The sequence below is a fragment of the Mandrillus leucophaeus genome, unplaced genomic scaffold, assembly GCF_000951045.1.
Source record: "Mandrillus leucophaeus isolate KB7577 unplaced genomic scaffold, Mleu.le_1.0 Scaffold44, whole genome shotgun sequence".
Lineage (NCBI taxonomy): Eukaryota > Metazoa > Chordata > Mammalia > Primates > Cercopithecidae > Mandrillus > Mandrillus leucophaeus.
The window spans coordinates 2,092,379-2,113,835 of NW_012104698.1; positions in this window are offsets into that span (position 1 = coordinate 2,092,379).

Here is a 21,457-nt window from a genome sequence, read left to right on the forward strand (position 1 = left end):
ACTTGATCATGGTGGATAAGCTTTTTGATGTGCTGCTGGACTCAGTTTGCCAGTATTTTATTGAGGATTTTTGCATCGATGTTCATCAGGGATATTAGTCTAAAATTCTCTTTTATTGTTGTGTCTCTGTCAGGCTTTGGTATCAGGATGATGTTGGCCTCATAAAATGAGTTAGGGAGGATTCCCTCTTTTCTATTGATTGGAATAGTTTCACAAGGAATGGTACCAGCTCCTCCTTGTACCTCTGGTAGAATTCGGCTGTGAATCCATCTGGTCCTGGAGTTTTTTTGGTTGGTAGGCTATTAATTATGAAGCACAAGTTCTTAATGGCATCTAGAAGGGTGAATCCTTTCCAGAAGGTTTTCAATGTACTTTGCCCAGATCCATCAGAAGAATCATGATCTTTGGCAGCTATCATCTTATGAAATGTATTTCCTAAGTAATAAGACTTGAAAGTTGAAATTATTTCTTGATTTATGGGCTGCTGAATGGATGTTGTGTTGGCAGGCATGAAAATAACATTAATATTTTTGCACATCTCCATCAGAATTCTTGGGTGACCAGGTGCATTCTCAATGAGCTGTAATATTTTGAAAGGATTTTTTTTTTTCTTAACAGTAGGTCTAAACAAGGTCTAAACAGTGGGCTTACAATATTTGGTAAACCATGTTGTAAACAGATGTGCTGTCATCTAGGATTTGTTGTTTTATGTCAAGAACACAGTTGGATTAGAATTAGCATAGTTCTTAAGAGCTATATGATTTGTGGAATGGTATATGAGCATTGACTTCAACTTAACGTCATCAGGTGCATTACCCCCTTATACAAGAGAGTCGGCCTGTCCTTTGAAGCTTTGAAACCAGGCATTGACTTCCCCTCTCTAGCTACGAAAGTCTTTAGATGAAATTTTCTTTTAATATAAAGCTGTTTCATCTACAATGAAAACTTTTTGTTTCGTGTAACCATTTTCATCAATTATCTTAGCTATGTTTTCTGGTTAACCTGCCGCAGCTTCTACATTAGCACTCGTTTCTTCTTCTTGCACTTTTATGTTATGGAGACAACTTCTTGCCTTAAACCTCTGAACCAACCTCTGCTAACTTTAAACTTTTTCTCTGAAGTTTCCTAACCTCTCCCAGCCTTTGTAGAACTGAAGAAAGTTAGAGCCTTACTCTGGATCAGGCTTTAGTTTAAGGTTTAAGGGAATGCTGTGGCTAGTTTGATGTTCTATCCAGACACAAATCATTTAGGACCTTACAAAAAACAAAACTCTGATATTCTATTTGGATTTATTAATCCTTTAGTAGATCATTTGTATAAAATACTGAAAATCTTGCATCTGTCATTGCATTGATCTTTAGGATTTATTTGCACAACCTTCGGGCTTGTTTAATAATAATTCCTTATCAAGATCCTTGAGCATTTTCATTCCACTCCAAAATACACATAAACTGGGTGAAAGATAAAGACTTTTCCAGATAAAGGATAACTATCCTCAGTAATAAGTTTGTGGACAGCCCCATTCCTCCACTGAAAGCCTAACATAAAACTGGGTATATAAGGGAAAATACAAAAAGGACTGTCATGAAAACTAAAACGAATTGTGAGGGAAAAAAAAAAAAAAAGGCAAAGGCCTATTCATTATTTTCTAGTAATCTAAAGTAGCAACTACACAGCCATTTGGCAAAATTGAGTTTTGACTTTTGCATCAGGAGAAAAATCTTTGTAAGCATTACTTTTTCATTATGCTCTTTTTATTGGTCATGGTTCCATGCAATATCTATGGTCGTGAAATTTATTCCTGTTTCAAAGCACTTGGAAAATATACTTAGTGCTACTTTGTCAAAAGAATAACTCCTTTTGTATTTGCTCAAATGTTTGCATTGTTTTTTCATTTAGCTCCAAAATGAATGCAATATGATTTATCAATCCAAGTATCAAAAGGATTCCTCAGAATGGCAAATTGTGACCAAACTTTAAAACACTAATTTAGAGGGAAGAATCTTTCCATGAAATTGTTGAGTCCTGGCATCATCAAATTCAGCACCATAGAAACACACTTTCTAAGGAAGTCATCAAAACAATGAGTATACTATCTTTGGGGCAGAATATAGATTTCTGCATTTTGGAGGTCAGATTCCAGAGTATAACAAAGACAAAAAAATAATGAATAAACCTACGTTTTGTGTCAATATATCTGATACAAAAAGTCCTTAGAAAAATAAATGCGAATGTGTTCCATTGAAGTAATTTGGAATGGGATCAAGAATACTGGATTCTGCTCCTGGCTCTGGCGCTAAGTAGCTGTGGACAGTTTTGTAAATCACTTCACATTTCTAAATTTCAGGATTTGAATCCCAAAAGAAGGGGTTAGATGGTCTAAAAGTCAAAAGTTCCTTACAGATCTGCTGCTTTGTCATCAGTGGGCCTCTCTTTATTTGCGGGACTGGCAGTGGGGAATAGGAGGATGACATTTTCCATGGCATAAGCCCCAGATCTCTTAGAATTTCCAATGCATGCTCATACCTGAAAGGCCACTATTTGGAAAATAACTCCAACTTAACCTCTCTAGATTACTAAGTGATCTCTATTATGTCTGTATACATACATTTGTCAGTGTAGCTCCCCAAATACCTTAGTTCTTTTTTATAGACTAGTCTTGAAACCAAGGGATTCATATAAAGGGCCTCCATAGGGATCAGTCAGCAGGCAGCTGGTTAAGTCTCACACGCTGAGCCTTCTCCAGGAGTATGATATTTTCAATGTACTGAAAAGTAACACTAAAGAAGTACAGAATTTAAAGTACTTATTCTTGGAATTTTCTGTGAGTAATTTTGAAAGAACGAGAAAACAGTGGATGCAGTTGCCTGCATGACTTGGGTAATCAATGTGGCTGAATCTACTTCTAAAAAAAGTACGTAACAAATCAGTGGCCATGACTTTTTACTTAGGATACTGTGGCAATATGTTTTACTCCCAATAATTGTACACGTCTCTTCTTTTTATCCCAATTACCACTTGCCTTACTCAGACAACGTGTGACCTAGAACTTGGATGTTTCCCCCTAACTTGTCTTTTCCCTGAATGTATCCATCAAAATACCATTTTAAGCATGTTGCTTCCTGGTTTTAAAACCTTCAGTGTCTCTACAGGGTTTATTAATAATGGCTAAAACATACAATTTGGAATTTAAGGTCTTCCATTCTCTGTCCCTATCCACACTTGCTACTCTTACCTATAGCAAACTGTAGTCTTGTTTATATAGTTCCAGTAGATCCCTCCGCAGTATTCACTACCATGTGTTTGCTCATTCTGTCTTTTTAATTTTTTTTGCCTCAATGCATTGTCTCTCCTCTCCACCAGTGACATTCCATTCATCCTTAGAAACCCAGCATAAAAGCCAGCCTCCCTTATGAAGGTCACTCTGTTATCCTTAATCTCTGCCTTTTGACACAAAGAATTATGTTCATTATTGCATTATCACATTATATTTTATGTCCACAACCTGTGTACATGTCTTCCTTCAAAGATTATTCCATATCCTGTTCATCTTTTAATTCTCAGTGACACGCAGCAGAGTTCCTTGCAAAAAAATTTTTAAGAGAACTTTAATAAATTAATTCAATCAATCGCTACATCATTTTGACCATTTAAAACCATTTAAAATGAGTTTTTTGCTTTGAACTTATCCATTGAAATTTTAATTTACATTTACTTTTCCTTTTAAGTACAATCTGAGAGCATTTATATGGAAATTGTGACATTAAGTAATGAGTTTGATCCTAAATGAATCACTACCATGGAAATGATGTCGCCTTAGAATTTATCCAGATATTCTTATGTTATCCAATATATGTTTATGTATATTTTATATATATATATATATTTACTATCGATATACATGAAAAGAAAAATACCTCAAGTCGGGATCAAATTGAAATTTTGGCACTAGTCACACTTTTTCATTATTGTTCTTAATTAGAGATTTCAAAAAGTTGTGTTTCCCCGTTTAATATATAGCACACCATAAAATTGTTTTTGAACAATCCTTGATTGAGTAATCACAAGTCTTATACAGTAAGAGCGTATACCCTATGTTCAACATAGAAAATCAGCCTATAAGTGAAAGGATGTGTATACATGTAAAAGAGAGAGCCAAAGGCAGTCAAACAGCTGAAATGGGGAAGAAAAATAGTTAAAGGGAACATATCATCTGCCAGGTAGGCAAAAGGTAAGTATAAATGACTAACAATCCAGTTAGAGAATTCTTTTTAGGCAGAAAAAGTGTGGCAGAGTAGAAAGTTATGAACTACATTACATACCATGACAAAAATTCCCAGGGCAACCAAGTACCATTCCATTTTCAAATATATGTATGAGAAAAGCCATGAATAATGGATTTCGTATAACACCTTTGCTATGCATTATTTAAAATATTTGTGCTGACTGAAAGTGATCATAGTCTTTTTTCATTACAGTTTTGTGATGTGGTTAATATGCTCTGCTTGTGATATTAGTGTAGGGACATGATACTGGACATGTTGTTTTGAAGCCTACAACAGATTACAGAATTTAGATGGAATTGTAAGCATTTGAAAAAAAAATCTGTTGTAAAACATTAAAAAAGCTCTTCAATATCTGTACATTGTTTTGTCAGTAGAGGATAATGTAAAACCAGAATAGGTGCATGCTAAATTGTGCCTTGGTTAATTCTTCAGTTGAGTGTCATGGTTTATTCTGCATTTCGCGTCTCAGCAAAATCTTAGGAGAGGGCTCTTTCCCCCCAACACCTATCTTCAACTTAGTGGAACTTATCCAGGCAAGATAGAGTTAAAATGCAAATAACTTTGTTGTGTGAAAATATCAGACTCTTCAACCAACATTTATACATTTAAACTTACTTCTCAGTTGGAAAGCATCTTAAAACCTGATGCCAAGTTTGGAAGCTACCTCAGAAATTATTAAGATTGAATTGATTTTCTCACAAAGGAAAGTGCTGATGCATACTGGATATTAATTAAGGTATCACCAAATTGTTTTTGCAGCAAAAATATGTTACATTTACTTAAAAATATTTAACAAATGTCCACCATGTTCCAGGTACTGTGCATGTGGTGCATCTATACAGTAATATGTATATAGTAGCAAATTATAGCTCTGTATGTGCACATACATATATGAACACATATGTGTTATAGAGCATATATTACAGAACTTGTACATCTATATGTATATGTATTTATATATGTGTTTATATGTATGTATAAAGCAGTACAACTAACAGACTTTAATCCTTACATACAAATGCCATTTTAGAGTCTGACTGAGTCCTAGGTCCACTGAGGGGTGCGAGTGTTTGTAAGTGTAGTTCTGATTGTTGAAATGGGTTGGTCTAGTATTCAGTCTAGTGTTTTCTCAGTGGTTGCTTTTGTTACATAAAGTATGCCTCATATTATGCTGCATACGTTTTTATGCATACACAATCAGGTTTTATCACAATTTTATCCACAACTTAATGCATACATAATCAGATTTAATGCTGCTGTATGTTAACAGAATTACAGCTCTTTGATTCACAGCTCTATCTGTAGACTCCAGAACAGTGCTCAAACATAGTAGATGTTCAATAAAATTTGTTGAATAATAACTGAGTGTCTACATTTTTTGCGTGTGTGTGCACGTGTGTGATTACTATTTTCCCCATTTTGAAAGATGGTTGAAACTCAGGTTCAAGAGGAATTAGGATAATACATAATAATTTTAGTGGAATATACATCATATATATGTAATAACTAAAACCATCTATCCTTTTGGAGTGCTTAAGTAAGAGCCATGTCCTGGGCTAAGCCTATTCCATAATTTATCTCATCTAACCTTCACATACCACGTAGGTGGATTATTATTCTCATTTTACAGATGGAAGCACTGAAGCTCAGAGTGGTTGAGTAAGTTTGCACAATATCCTAATGTGAGCTATTGGCAGAGCCAGAATTTAAAATGGGTCTTTTTCTTTCAAAAATTATGTTTATTTCAATAGTTTTTGGGTTACAGGTGTTTTTTGGTTACGCGGATGAGTTTTTTAGTGGTGAATTCTTCTATTATTATTATTATATTATTAATTTATTTTTACCTTTGCTTCACCTTTTCCAGTTCTAAGATTTTAGTGCACCCATTACTCGAGCAGTGTACACTGTACCCAATATGTTGTCTTTCATTTCTCATCCACCTTCCAGCGTCCGCTCCCAGGTCCCCAGATTCTACTATATCATTGTAAGTTTTAGCATCCTCATGGTTTAGCTCCCACTTATAAGTAAGAATATACTCTATTTGGTTTTCCATTCCTGAGTTACTTCATTTACACATTAGTCAGGGCTCTCCAGAGGGACAAAATGAATAGGATATATTAACATATGAAAGGGAGTTTATAAAGGATAATTTACTCACATGAACACATGGTGAAGTCCCATGATAGGCTGTCTGCAAGCTGAGGAGCAAGGAAGTCAGTAGTGGCTTAGTCTGAGTCCCAAAACCTCAAAAGTAGGGAAGCCAACAGTGCAGCCTTCAGTCTGTGGCCGAAGGCCCGAGAACCCCTAGCACACCACTGAAGAGTCCAAAGGCCGAAGAACCTGGACTCTGATGTTCAAGGGCAGGAAGCATCCAGCATGGGAGAAAGATGAAAGCTGGAAGACTCAGCAAGCCAGCTTATTCCACCCTCTTCCACCTGCTTTTACTAGCCCTGCTGGCAGCCAATTGAATGGTGCCCACCGAGATTGATGGTAGGTCTTCTCATAGTCCACTGATTCAAATGTTAATCTCCTCTGGTAATACCCTCACAGACAAACCCAGAAACAACACCTTACATCCTTCAATTCAATCAAGTTGACATGTTGACATTTAATTTTATCCATTACAACTTAGAATAATGGCCTCCACCTCCATCCAAGTGGCTGCAACATATATTATTTCATTCCTTTTTATGGCCAAGTAGTATTCCATGGTGTTTATATACCACATTTCAAAAAAAACTACCCATTGGTCAATGGGCACTTAGATGGGTTCCATATACTTGCAGTTGTGAATTGTGCTGCTATAAACATGCATGTGCATATGTCTTTTTCATACAATGATGTCTTTTCCTTTAGGTAAATACTCAGTTGTGGGATTGCTGGATTGAGTGGTGGATCTACTTTTAGTTCTTTAAGAAATTGCCATACTGTTTTCCACAGTGGTTGTACTAATTTACATTCCCACCAACAGCGTAAAAGTGTTTCCTTTTCACCACATCCATGCCATCATCTATTGTTTTTTGACTTCTTAATAATACCCATTTTTGCAGGAATAAGGTGGTATCTCATTGTGGTTTTAATTTGCTTTTTCCTGATTATTAGTGATCTTGAACATTTTTTCATATGTTTGTATATCTTCTTTTGAGAAATGTGTATTCATGTTCTTTGCCCACTTTCTGAAAGGATTATTTGTTTTTTTTCTTGCTGATTTGTTTTAATTCCTTGTGGATTCTGGATACTAGTCCTTTGCCAGATGCATAGTTTGTGAATATTTTTTCCCATTTTGTGGGTTGTCTGTTGATGTTGCTGATTTCTTTTGCTGTGCAGAAACTTTTTAGTTCAATTAGATTTCATTTATTTATTTTTGTTTTTGTTGCATTTGCTTTGATGGTCTTGTCATGGATTTTTTTGCCTAAGGCAATTTCCAGAAGAGTTTTTCCAATGTTACCTTCAGAATTTGTATGGTTTCAGGTCTTAGATTTAAGTTTTTGATCCATCTTGAGTTGATTTCTGTATGTGGTGAGAGATGGGGACCCAGTTCCACTCTTCTACATGTGGCTCGCCAGTTTTCCCAGCACCATTTATTGAATAGGGTGTCCTTTCTCCAATTTATGTTTTTCGTATGCTTTGTTGAAGATCAGTTGACTGTAAGTATTTGGCTTTATTTCTGGATTCTCTATTGCATTCCATTGGTCTAAGTGTTTATTTTTATACTAGTACCATACTGCTTTGGTAATTACAGCCTTGTGGTATAATTAGAAATCTGGTAATGTGATGCCTCCAGATGTGTTCTTTTTGCTTAGTCTTACTTTGGCTATGCAGGCTCTTTTTTTGGTTCTATATGAATTTTAGGATTATTTTCTCTACCACTGTGAAAAATAATCATGGTATTTTAATTCGAATTGCATTGAATCTGTAGATTGCTTTGGGCAGTATGGTCATTTTTACAATATTGATTCTTTCCATCAATGCTATGGGATGTGTTTCCATTTATTAGTGTCATCTGTGATTTCTTTCCGCAGTGTTTTATAGTTTTCTTTGAAGAGTTTTTGTTTTGTTTACCTCCTTGGTTAAGTATATTTCTAGGCTTTTTTTTTCTTTCTTTCTTTTTTTTTTTCAGCTGTTATAAAAGGGATTGAGTTGTTGATTTAATTCTCATCTTGGTTGTTGTTGCCCTATAGCCATGCTGCTGATTTTTGTACATCGATTTTGTGACCTGACACTTTACTGAATTTGTTTATTAAATCTAGGACCCTTGTGAATGAGTCTTTAGGGTTTTCAATGTATACGATCATATTATCAGTGAAGAGCAAAAGTTTGACTTTCTCTTTTCCAATTTGGACACCCTTTATTTCTTTTTCTTGCCTGATTGCTCTGGTTGAGACTCCCAGTAGTATGTTGAATAGAAGTGGTGAAAGTGAGCAACCTTTTCATGTGCTAGTTCACACCGAGGATACTTTAAAACATTTCCCTATCCAGTAGGATTAAAACGAGTTTTGTTTTCTGATGCCAAAAGTCCCACTTTAATAAAGTTTGCAACATTTCCAATAGTTCAGATGCCAGCATTTCCTGACCATTGGACCTAATTGACTATAATAAAGAATGCATACTGCAAATTTTGCAATAAACTAAATTGTTATTAATATTAGTGTTAGTAGAACCATGAGAGCCTGCGTAAAATTATTCAGAATAAGGGAGTAAGTGTTTGGCTAGGCTTCTTCCCTTGATTGCAAAATTCTTTGGTACAAGGGCTTTGATTTTAACTTCATAAAGTAGAAATAAATTCCCAGCCAAACATCTAAATTAGTATTTGAATGTTTTATTTAAGCCAAGCCAAGAATGATTATTTTTTAACTTATAAACCGTATGTACAAAGTTAGTATAATATACATACAAAAATGTATGTATTATAAACATACAGCTCACTGAAGTTGCACAAACTAAACACACCTATGTATTTGACCCCAAGATTTTTAAAAAAACAGAATGTTACCAGGACCCTATGAGCACTCTCTTCTCCCCTCCACCTGCCCATGATCCCTTACAATCAAGAATTCTTTGCCCTGACCCAAGCATAACCACTATCCTGACTTCTCAACTTCAGTCAGTATAGATTAGCATTGCTTGTTTTTGTACTTTATGTAAGTGGTATCTTGATCTTTCTTTTTTTTGCATATGGTTGTTCTTCATGTTTTATTTAATCATGCAAATAGATTACAGTTTATTAGTACTTCTGCTAATGAATATTTGGGTTTTTCCAGTTTTTGCAGTTTTGCAGTGCTTTTCTGAATATTCTAGTACCTATTTCGATGAACATATTTGCACATTTTTGTTGAGTTTATATTTAGGAGTGGACTTACTGGGTCATATATATATATTCAACACAGTAGTTACCACCAAATATTTTTCCAAATTTATGTTGCCAGCAGTAGTATAAAAGTTCCGGTTGCTCTACATCCTTGCCAATATGTCATCTTTTTCATCTTTTTTTTTTAATATTAGCCATCATAATGGATGTAAAGTAGTATTTCATTATGATTTTAATTTACATTTCCTCATGACAAATTGATATTGAACACTTTTCATATGTATATTGGTAATTCTTTTGTAAAGCATGTGTTAAAGTTTTGGTCCGTTTTTCATTTGGGATGTCTGACTTTTTGGGTATTAATTAGTAAGGGCTTATTTTATATTTTGGATACAAGCCCTGTGTTGGAGATATCTATCTATCTATGTATCTATCACTTCTTTGTGGAATGAGAGTAAAGATTATATATAGAAAGTGATAGTTTAAATGTATATGTATTTTCTCGTGTGTGTGTCTGTGTGTGTGAAAGAAGGAGAGAGAACAAGAGAGACTGCAAGAGAGAGAAAGGCTAAATTTTCTGAATATTATGTAACAAATGCTTGAGTTCCTATGACTATTACTCATTTCATCTTCTTTACCATATGGGTTCCTAACATAGTGCTCTCAAAGACATATAGGGAGAAAAAGGTACTGACTTCCTGGTGATTTGCAAAATAAAATTCTTTGAGATTAAGACATTTACATTTCTTCCAGACTGAAAATGAAAAAAAAAAAAAAGAGGACATGGAAATTGTTTGTCAGGGGATCCCTAAGCAATGTATTTGGCAAATTCATATAGTAATAAAACTTTGGACCTACAGAGGGTTGGGTTAAATTTATTTCAAACATTTTCTACTCTTAAGCAAAACCAAGAATTTAAACGAGAACAACTTTTACAAGCCTGAGTTGAGTTTCAATGCTCGAATGTCAAATAATATTAAATCTCAATTTCCAAGGGTTAGACACAGCAAGACGCCACTTGCTCTTTTCATGGCAAGACTCTCAACATTCTTTGTAGAGCTTGTCATGGTGTGTGTCCCAATTGCTGTCAAACAGGCTGCTATGCATTTTGCTAAATGTAGGTTTGAATTAAAAATCTTCAGACATTTATAGAAGAGTAGTTTAGGTATAGCTGAGGGGATTCTGGAAAAGATAAATGACCTTACGTTCTTCCCATTAAGAACTGACCAGAAGCAATACAATGACTGTGTTCTGTTTAGAGTAACAAAAGAAGACTGATAGTTTAATTAGCTTAAAATAAGGTTATAAGTGAAAAGTCCTGTGCTGAAGCTAGCAAGGAAGATGTCATGATATATTTTAAAACAAAAGTACTTCTTGCCCCTCTGCTTCAAGGAAGGAAATATATTTTTTTTCTCCAGATACAAAAATCCTTTTATGAACCTGTTGGACACAGCACCTTTAATCATTGTCACGAACATTCCATTTCTTAGGTACACTTGCTGATTTCATGAATTGTGCTAGAAAGCAGGAAGGCTAAATTTTCCATTTTCATTAACTGACTCATTTGTGCATTCCTAGCAAAGGAGAAAATATCTGTGAAAAAGAATGAGTGGAAATGTGCTATTTTTCTTCTTTGTGAAGTGGGAATCAGGAGGTTTGAGGCACAAGGGCAGCTCTTGCTGTTCAATCTGCAAGTCTGTTCTCCATCTACAGCATGCTGTATTTATTTGAATAGTCTTATTCCTCTTTCATCTTTGAAAAGAAATCAGATCCTATCTATATTCAGGTTGGACAATATTCAAAATCTTGTCTAAATCCCCAGTTGTGTAAGCAGTTTTCATGGTTCACGTTCATTTTAAAGAGTAGTTCTCAAGTACTGAAACATATGTTTTCAACACAGACCACAGAATTTTCAGAACACGTCCAAAGATTCACAGATGTTTTGAAGCCCCTCCATACATCCCAAAATAAGAAACCTTGAAATAAAGGCAGATCACTGGAACATTGTAACTTATTTCAAAGCCAATGGTAAAGACATGCATTAAAGCCATGGTTTTCCATATATCATAGCTGCCATGCCCATTGTAATACACCAGATCTAGGAAGTGAATTGGTTAATATCAGGAGCTCTCCTGCACATAAAAGATTTCAATATAAATTGTTTCTGGTGCAGAATCTAGAGAGACTTGATTTATTAGGGCAAGCCAGGAGAGAGAATAGAAAAAAACATAGAATATAGTCTAGGAAGAAAGTGGGCAGGACCCAATTTATAGATGAGTAACTGAGATTCAAAAAGAATAAGTTTGTTTGAAATTACACAGTTTAAGAGAGTGTATGAAGATTGTAAAAGTAACCCTAGATGATTTGAAATTCTTATTCTAAGCTTTTACTCATTGTTCCCTAATTATACCACCAAGATGATTAGTTCCAAAATGTTCACTTTTTCCGAAAAACAACAAAGATTAAATTAAAATGGAATAGATTTGGCAGTTTTAAATGACTGATGACACTTTGACCAAAATAAAAGTGTCTTATATTTAAAAAGGGCTGTGTAGTATGCATTAGTTTCCAGATATGCTCATTAAACTCTTCTCACTTTTATTGTAGTAAGAAGATGATGTTACATCGTTGTGCTATCAGGCAAATCAAGAATTGGTTACATCTAGGTCCCTTGAGTGCAGTTTTGAAGTCTGAGAGTACAAGGGTGGATGTTTGGGAGAGAAAGTTTAGAAGGCGATGCCTTATTTATTGTGCGTCCATCTAAGAGGAGAAAACAAAATTTCTGAAATATTCAATTTTTTTTTTAAAGAGCAATAATGTACATGTACATGTAGAAAATAAAAGAAAGACATGATCTTTCCATTCAGAATTTTTTGTCCTTAAATTTTAACTCTTGCTCTCTCTTTATATATGTCTCTCTATATAAAAATACACACACATATACATGCACACACATATACACACACACAAACATATATACAAAGTAGCAAAATAAAAAAGAATCCTCAAATTACTTTTAAAAATATAATTCCCACTACATATTTTTAAAGATTAGCTTTTAAAGATTTTAAAGATTAGCTTACCTAAAAGGGTCAAATTTGTACATTATTCTACATCTTCCTTTCATTCCAGCTGATGAAGGGAGCTGTCCAAGTCATGTTCAGTGGAAAGTATTTAACTCATTCTTTTAAAAGTTTTCATAGTTTTTCATGTCATTTTGTTGTTTTGCAGTCATTATTACACATCAAGCTTCTAAATATTCATATGAAGCAGTGATGTCTTTGACACCAAACTACATCAGTTCCTAAGTCAGAGACAAAGATGGTGGTTTGGTGAGATCCGCATCAGATTCCAGGATAGTGAACATTATCATATGTTTTATTAGTATATTAATTAGGATGACTATATAATTATCATTTGAACAGGGGTGCTTTTGAAAAGGAAAGGGGTGCTGTCCTCATTCCTTTTGTGCTGCTATAACAGAATACCTGAGACTCGGTAATTTATAAAGAATACAGATTCTTACAGTTCTAGATGCTGGGAAGTCCAAGGTCCAGGGGCTTGTGTCTGGCAAAAACCTTCTTGCTGTGCTATCCCGTGGAGCTAGGTGAAAGGGCAAGAGAGTATGCACATGCAAGAGAGGGAAGGTTGCTGAATTCATCCTTATAAGGACACTGCTCCAGTGGTAACAGACCTACTCCCTTGATAATGGCATTGATTCATTCATGAGGACAGAACCCTCATGACCTAATCTCCTCTTAAAAGGTCTTACCTCTCAACACAGTTGCATTGTGGATTAAGTTTCCAACATGTGAACTTTGATAGGGACACCTTCATACCATAGCAGGTGCTACTAATAATTACATCTGGACAACAGGCATAAGCCAGAACTGTGTAGGACAAACCAGGATATACGGTGAAGCTCAATAAAAATATGAAATACCTCCCTTTCTTTTCCTGTTGTGCCCTAATATCACTTCCAGTCATTGCTACAATTCTAATCTAAGTGACATTCTGTTAGCATATATTTGATGGCCCTCTTCCCAATCAACATTTTGAAATAATAGTTTTATAGGAATTTCTTGAAAATATAATTCTTTTAAGATTTCCTATCTTAGGACCTTGTTTAAAAGGATGTTCTCTGCCAAAAATATTTTATTTTTCCCTTTATAACTATTTTAAAATTCTCATTTTCCAGTTCAACTGTTATTTCCTTGTCAATAAATTCTACCTCCAGTTTTTCTTTACTAGCTGTGGGAACTTGGGAAAAAATTAACCTAGAATTCATTATCTTTAAGTGTAAAACAGGAGTAATTCCAATAAATTTTAAGTAGATAAAATGACAAAATATTATGTTGCATTACCTATAAATTGTAGAAAACAAACAATAAAACTAAACTAAAAACCTTTGAACTGTATTCACGTTTTAAAAAATGCTCAAAAATATTTTATTCATAAACTGATTCAGCTGGAAGATAAGAAAGTTAATTGACCATCTTAAATACCAAAGGGCACACTAAGAATTTTATATATGAAAAAACAATAGATTCAAAGGGAGAAAGTTAATCAGCTTATCATTGATTGATTTCATTAACAGACATAATTTATGAACTAACCATTGATTTTATTATTTGTTGCGGCTATCAAAACAAATCCTGAAATCAACTCAGATATAAAGGTTCCTAATAGCTATTTCAAAACTTGAAATCTAAAACAATGATGTTAATATTCTCTTTTCAGGGGCTCAAGAATGAGAGAGGATTGCTTATAACAAATAATCCAATTTTAAAATATTTTTATAAATTCCAACTGGCAGGGGAAAATTTACTAGTTGAAAGCTAGTTACCATTTTGAGAGGGCATGTCATATTTCTGAGTTCATATTTTTGTTTTTTAAAAGATGGTTATGGTCATCCCACCTCCACAGCATATTAAAGGTTCACCTCAAATTTGGTTGGTTCCAAAGCAATTCATCTTCACGAAGATCTTAGCTATTGAACTTGAGAGGTGGAAACGCTCTGCTCCTCTAGCATTTTCAACCATTATGAGAGACATTCACAATGTTGCATTTTTATGCCTGTCCTTTTCATTTATGTAAACCTATTTCAGGACAGGAACTGTTCTTTCTTTTTCCCATTCTTAGCTGCTAGTAGGAACACATTCACTAAATATTTGAATGAATGCATAAGTGGTTTTCTTCTGAACTTTCCTATGGATGCAAGCCACAATGAAGATAACGCAGTCTATTCCTCCTTTATGTGCTTTTTAAAATAAGATTTAGCATGATGAGATTAAACACATAGTAATGTATACATTTTATCTAATTACAGATAAGTATATTGTAAAAGCTCTGTCTCTAAATCCTCTTTTTATACATAGCTGTCTTTTAGAGACTTAAAGATGCCAAAGATAATGGAACCATTTTATAAATTTAATGGGAAGAAATTTTCATTAACAGTCACAATATGCGCACAATCTACATTTGACTTATTCTCTTTGTGAGGGTCAAGCAGTCTTTGCCATTTCTTTTTAAATCCTTGTTGGAAAATTCTGAGTGTTATCATAAGATCATGTCATTTGAAAGAAACTCCTGTAGAATCAGGTTGCAAAAAGACACTTAGATTACTTTTGAGAAGTGAGAGTTGTTTTAAAATATCTGAATTCCTTACTCTTTTGAGAAGACCCAGCCTAGTGGGAGAGTCAACTCCTGGGAGGTAGTTTTCAGACAAGCCTGGGATTGAAGATGCCACATAATAGCTATCTGCAGCTCTTGTTATTTATCTCTTGGTATGGGAAACATAGGTTTATATGTTGAGCTTTCACACAAATTCAAGAGAAGCTGTCCATTGTGAGAAGTGAAATAAAATGATGGAAAAGACTGCTGCTTTCATCCTGGGTGGGTGTGCTATCCACAGGTAACAGAGTGGCATTTGACAAAAGAACATATTCTCTGTCCTTGTTGCCTTGGGAGAAGAAGTAATTCTATGATTTGAAGGCGACTCTCTGGGGGATTTTTTTTTAATTGTTACCCTGCTATTCTGAAAGGGATTTTAGATGGCTAGGTTTTAAAGTCTGCTTTCATAGCAAGGCAGTGAGTTGGAACGGAGAAAGTACATTTTCATTGCCATGTACTTAATGCTCATACTTACAGTCAAATACTCAATCTCCCTGATACTCAGTTTTCTAATCCGCAAAATGGAAATCATAATAGCACCTATTTCAAAAAGCGTCTGTGATGATTCAATGGAATGATTCTGTGTCTACATAAAGTGAGTTATTATTATATGTCAGCTATTATCATGTGTTATTAGTATCAGTTAGTCATTTATCATTTGAGTAGGGTTCATGGTCTGGGCAATGTGCTGGGTGGAGTGGGAGGTGGGGAGTGCTAGAAAAGTGATTCATGCTTCTTACATTCAAGGACCTGACAGGCCAAGGAGATAATGCATACAACAAAGAGCAATTCTATTAACAAATGAATCCACTGAGTAACTAAAAAGGGGACTTTGGAGTTCTGATTCAGATGAGACTGTTTTCAGCTTGAGGTGGGAAGTATGTGGGGGGCTGGGATTACTGGCTTGGGACACATTCTCTTAAATACGGATCTGGAAAGATGAATATGAGTAAAAGACGTGATATAAGAAAACACTACATCCCACAGGGAACACCATGGACATGTGAAAACATTTGGTGGATATGAGCGAATTGACAAGGAATTAGGTTTGGATAGTATACTAATTTGCTAGGACTATTACAAAATACCACAGACTGAGTGGCTTAAATAACTGGAAGTTCAAAATCAAAGTGCTGGGGATAATGGCTTCCAGCTCCGTCCATGTCCCTGCAAAGGACATGATCTCATTCCTTTTTATGGCTGCATAGTGTTCCATGGTGTATATGTACCACATTTTTTTTTATCTGGTCTATCACTGATGGGCGTTTGGGTTGATTCCATGTCTTCTCAGCAAACTAACACAGGAACAGAAAACCAAACACTGCATCTTCTCATAAGTAGGAGCCGAACAATAAGAAAACATGGACACAGAGAGGGGAACAACACACTCTGGGGCCTGCCAGCGGGTGGAGTTGGGGAAGGGAGAACATTAGGAAAAATAGCTAATGCATGTTGCGCTCAATACCAAGGTGATGTGTTGATCTGGGCAACGAACCACCATGGCAGACGTTTACCTATGTAACAAGGCTGCTCATCCTACACATGTACCCCAGAACTTTAAAAAAAGATTAAACAAAACCCCCAAATCAAAGTGCTGTCAGGGTTGGGTTTTTCTTAGGCTTCTCTCCTTCGCTTGCGGATGGCCATCCTCTTGCTGCCTTTTCATGTGGTCAACATCCCGGTGCCTTCCTTCTTTTAACAGCCGCATTTTCATGGATCACTTCTATATGACCTTACCTGCAAACATGGTTACATTCTGAGGGGCTGGAGGTGAGACTTCAACATACAAATTCTGGGGAATCAGCCTATAACAAATAAAAAGATTGAAAACGTAATTTGGTGACTGACTATTGTCAGCTTTAAGTGGTTCCCTTGGCCTGTGGAATTTATTTCATAGACACCTAGAAGACGCTAAGTGTTTTTGACAGAGAAAGGATCAAAGCAGTACTTTGAAAAGATTAATCTTCTTTAATATATAAATTGGATTAGAAAAAAGAGAAACAGAAGGATGAGACTCCATTAAAAAAGCACTTTGCTAAACTAGACCACAGCACTTTAGACTTGATAAGAAGTATTATAGAGGACCCAAGGGGAATCAAGTGAGAAAAGACTACAAAAGTAAAAATGATCAGGTTTGAAGATAGATTGACACCTACATGCAAGGAGAACATTATGATTTTGAACTTGAACCACTGGGAATTTTCCATGGTTGGAGGAGAAGGCAGGGAGAATTTCTAAATTTTTAAAGAAAAGATGACTCTTTCAGTTTTGCACAATGGAACATCTTGGGTGTGCTATCTATCAGTCTTCTGAAATGTGGGTCTGGACTTTAGAAGTTGGATTTGGAGATAGACACAGAAGAACAGGAGGTGACTGGCAAATGAACTTATGCTCATTAACTCAGATCTTCATTTTAATCTCTTAACAGTACACAGACGTCTCCTTCAAAATGTGATCAGCCTCTTGGAAACAACTGACAAATGGTACAATCTGATCAGAGTTTAACGTTTTGGCTGTAAGTAAAATGTCTCTGTGAGACTTAAACCTCATATTAAGGGAAATCTGCTTTAGAAAAATGTTCAGATAAGGAGACATTGTGGAGCTCTAATATTGGAATTCTGTTTACACATATCATTTGTGATGGCTTGATACAATCTCAAAAGATTGGGGAAATTCAATCTTTTGATTCATTTCTTTTAGAGGATGGTGTAAGTTCTTTAAGAAGGTTACTGTTTTCTAGTTGATTGTTACAGAGTAAAAGAAGACAAATGGTGGCCCAGACAGTCCCCATTAACCTCCTCACAAGCACACAGTTTCACATGGACAAAACAGTAAATGAATTTCTTGTGCTTCCTATACATTCAATGAGTATCAAAAATTAGAGTTAGAAAAAGTGGAATTTTGTTCTAATTTTGGCCCAGTTGGGTATGGCAGTTTAAGCAAATGATTTAGAATCTTTGTCTATGTCTCTTTACAATTTAAAACATGGTTCCATAGGAAATATTTTTAGTTGAATGACCTCATCAGTGTAGAATGCACCTCATATAATAATAAGGCATATTTCTGAAGATATTCACTGAGTCCCAGAATGCAGCATGGGTATCTGCATTTCACATAGGTGACCTTAAGAGAAAGCATGAAAGTAATGCCTAGCACAGTAGCTGAAACACGTGAAACACTTTGTAAATATGTGCCATATAGGTGAAATTCAACAGACATATGGGAAAAGGCAGGAAGAAGAAACAGTCAAGGCACGGTGGTCTAAATGTGGAACTTTCACAATTAGTGAAAGCCTTGGAGTTCTAAGTGAGTTTCTAGATCTTCTGGAAACCAGGAAGTGACTTAAAGAGGGAATCTATCATCCATATTAAAAAAATTATCCTACTCAGATATGACCCAGACTAACTCAGTTTGAACATGTCTGTATATGTAGCTCAACACTTGCTCACATATTAATAATAAACTTTCAAAGCAAGTGCATTCCCTGGCTACTGTTATCTCGTTTTTCCAAAGATGACATCTAAGTAAGAAAGGGTAAGTAACTTGCAAAAGGTTATCTACAGGAACACTGAGTTCTGACTGTGGGCTGCCTATGTTGAGCTTTGAAAGGACAACTTTGTTCATTCTTTTCTAGTACTTACCAATTGTGATAGAGTAATGGAAATTCCTTGGCTACCTAGCAATACAGTTCTCATACAGGCTTGCTCACTTACTTGAAGTAGTAGTTTAGCAAAGCCAGAATTTCTTTTCGATTCCAACTGAGTTTCTTCCAAGCTCTGAGTCTATGAGGAGTCGCCAATGCACAGGGCTGGGAGATGTGATATAATGGTGCCTGCAGGCTAGGAATCTGGTCTGTGGGACATATTGTTATTTACAGAGTTGCCATGAAACTTGGCTAGGGACCCAGCCCTCTCTGTTGGAGCCAGACTCTGAGTGTCTTTGGCTAATCAGCATGCTTCCAGGGAGAAAGAAAATAATTGCTGGTAAGCACAGGCACTGTTTATCATTATCTGTGTGGCATCTGCTTCCACGATTGCATTTCTAGAAGATCTGGATAATCACATTCTTTTGCAAATGGTCTAATTAATGTGATTTTTGCTATTATTATATTTTGAGCATCGGTAATACCAAGCTAACCATTAAAGGCCTCCAATTTTGCAGTATGCAGACATCTTATTGATTGACACAGAAATCCACAGAAAGTGACATGAAACAACTGAGACTATGACGACTTTAGTGCTTGCCAAACCCAAGGAAGTAAACCGAATATTTTGTGCATCTTTTTATTTCACAAGTTAACCTGAGTATGATCGGGAACATGTTCAAAACCAGATATATCTTTCTATGCACCCATGCAGAGAGAATAAAAAATATGGCCACCATGTAAAATTGGGTTTGAATCTCCGTCCTGACACTAACTATCTGGGTGGCAGTGAACATAAACATTCTCAACATTGGTTGCCTCTCGTTTACAATATGGACTGTAATTTGTGCCTTAAAGCATTCTTACAAAGATTAAATGAGATGACACATGTAAAATGTACTGGCACAATAAATTATACTCAACAATTGACTTAGTATTCAATAAATTATAATTTGCTTTCTCCATAATATTAGGCTATTGTTACAATGTCTCTATTTTTATGTTTTATGACTTGGAAAGTAGGAGTTTACTCATATAGACAGTGGAACCAAATACTGCAATTTGGCCTGTCCAGGATGTGTGGTTTGCAAAGCTGGGAGACATTAGTTGACTAAACTAAAAGTAGAGTGTAATGGCCTCAACGATAACTGCTGAAGCACTGAATATCAGATTTAGCAATAATGATCAACAAGACTTGGGCCTTTTCCACTGGGCGCACCTGATATACAAGCCACCAGCCCTCTGTTACATTTCATTCAACTATGAATGAAGTAGGAGAGTTGACAAACTCAAAATGAAACCAACTTACCAGCCCTATTCCAGATTTGAAAGAAAATGTGACACATCTATACATCTGAGGCTTAGCTATTTTCCCCTTAGAAAAAGATTTCTAAAATTAATATTAACATGATAACTATTGACTTTTATTGTTAGTTTATTCTATGACAGTAATTATGCCAGCTTTCTATTTCTATTCTCACTGCAAACATGTCAAGTGGTTACTATATTTCTGCTTTTTAATAGATAATGAAATCAAGATATAGAAAAGTGATATAATTTGTCATAGAACAATACTTGTAGGTAATACAGTTGGGATTTGAATCCAGAGCCTGTGCGTATTCAAAACTGAACAAAAAAAAGAGATATTTCAAGCCTGTAGAAGTTTTAGACAGAGTTTCTTCAAAAGGCCTGTAGCTTTTGATCTCAGGAAACCTCCAGTTCCAGTGAATTTTGTTTGGTTTGGTTTTAACACTTGCCTGAGCTTTGAGGAACCATAATGCATTTTGGTTCTTTCATGTCACGGATATCTCACAGCAAGTCACATATGGGGAGCAAAGATTTGTATCTTGCTTTTTGTTTGTTAGTTTTATGTTTTTGTTTTCGAAATGGAGTCTTGCTCTGTCACCCAGGCTGGAGTGCAGTGATGTGATCTCGGCTCACTGCAACCTCCGCCTCCAAGGTTCAAGCAATTCTACCACCTCAGCGTCCTGAGTAGCTGGGATTACAGTCATGAGCCACCATACCGGGCTAATTTTTATATTGTTAGTAGAGATGGGGTTTTGCCATGTTGGCCAGGTTGGTCTTGCACTCCTGACCTCAAGTGATTCCCTCGCCTTGGCCTCCCAAAGTGCTAGGATTACAGCTGCAAGCCACCATACCAAGCTAAGATTTCTATCTTGTAAAGAGAGTATTTTACTTAAGAAGAGTGAGAGTCCATCAGTAATCCTTTGATGGGAATCAAAGATGCTTTGGAAATATACATGGGAACTTCATAATTGCTCAGTATCTTGATGCTTGCTAAAAGAAGTAGCAAGATTTCTCATTTTGTCAGCCCTTCAAACCTCATTTTCCAGATGAGAAGCATTGTTTCAGCTTTCTGAGTCTGTTGGTATTCAACCACCTTCTTACATTTCCCAGCTCATGGGCTTAGAAAAATGCATGTAGTCAGAGTCTGTTTAGCAGACTAGAGCACATGGTATCCTTTGTGTGTGTGTGTGTGTGTGTGTGTGTGTGTGTGTGTGTGTGTGTGTGTGTGTGTGTGTGTGT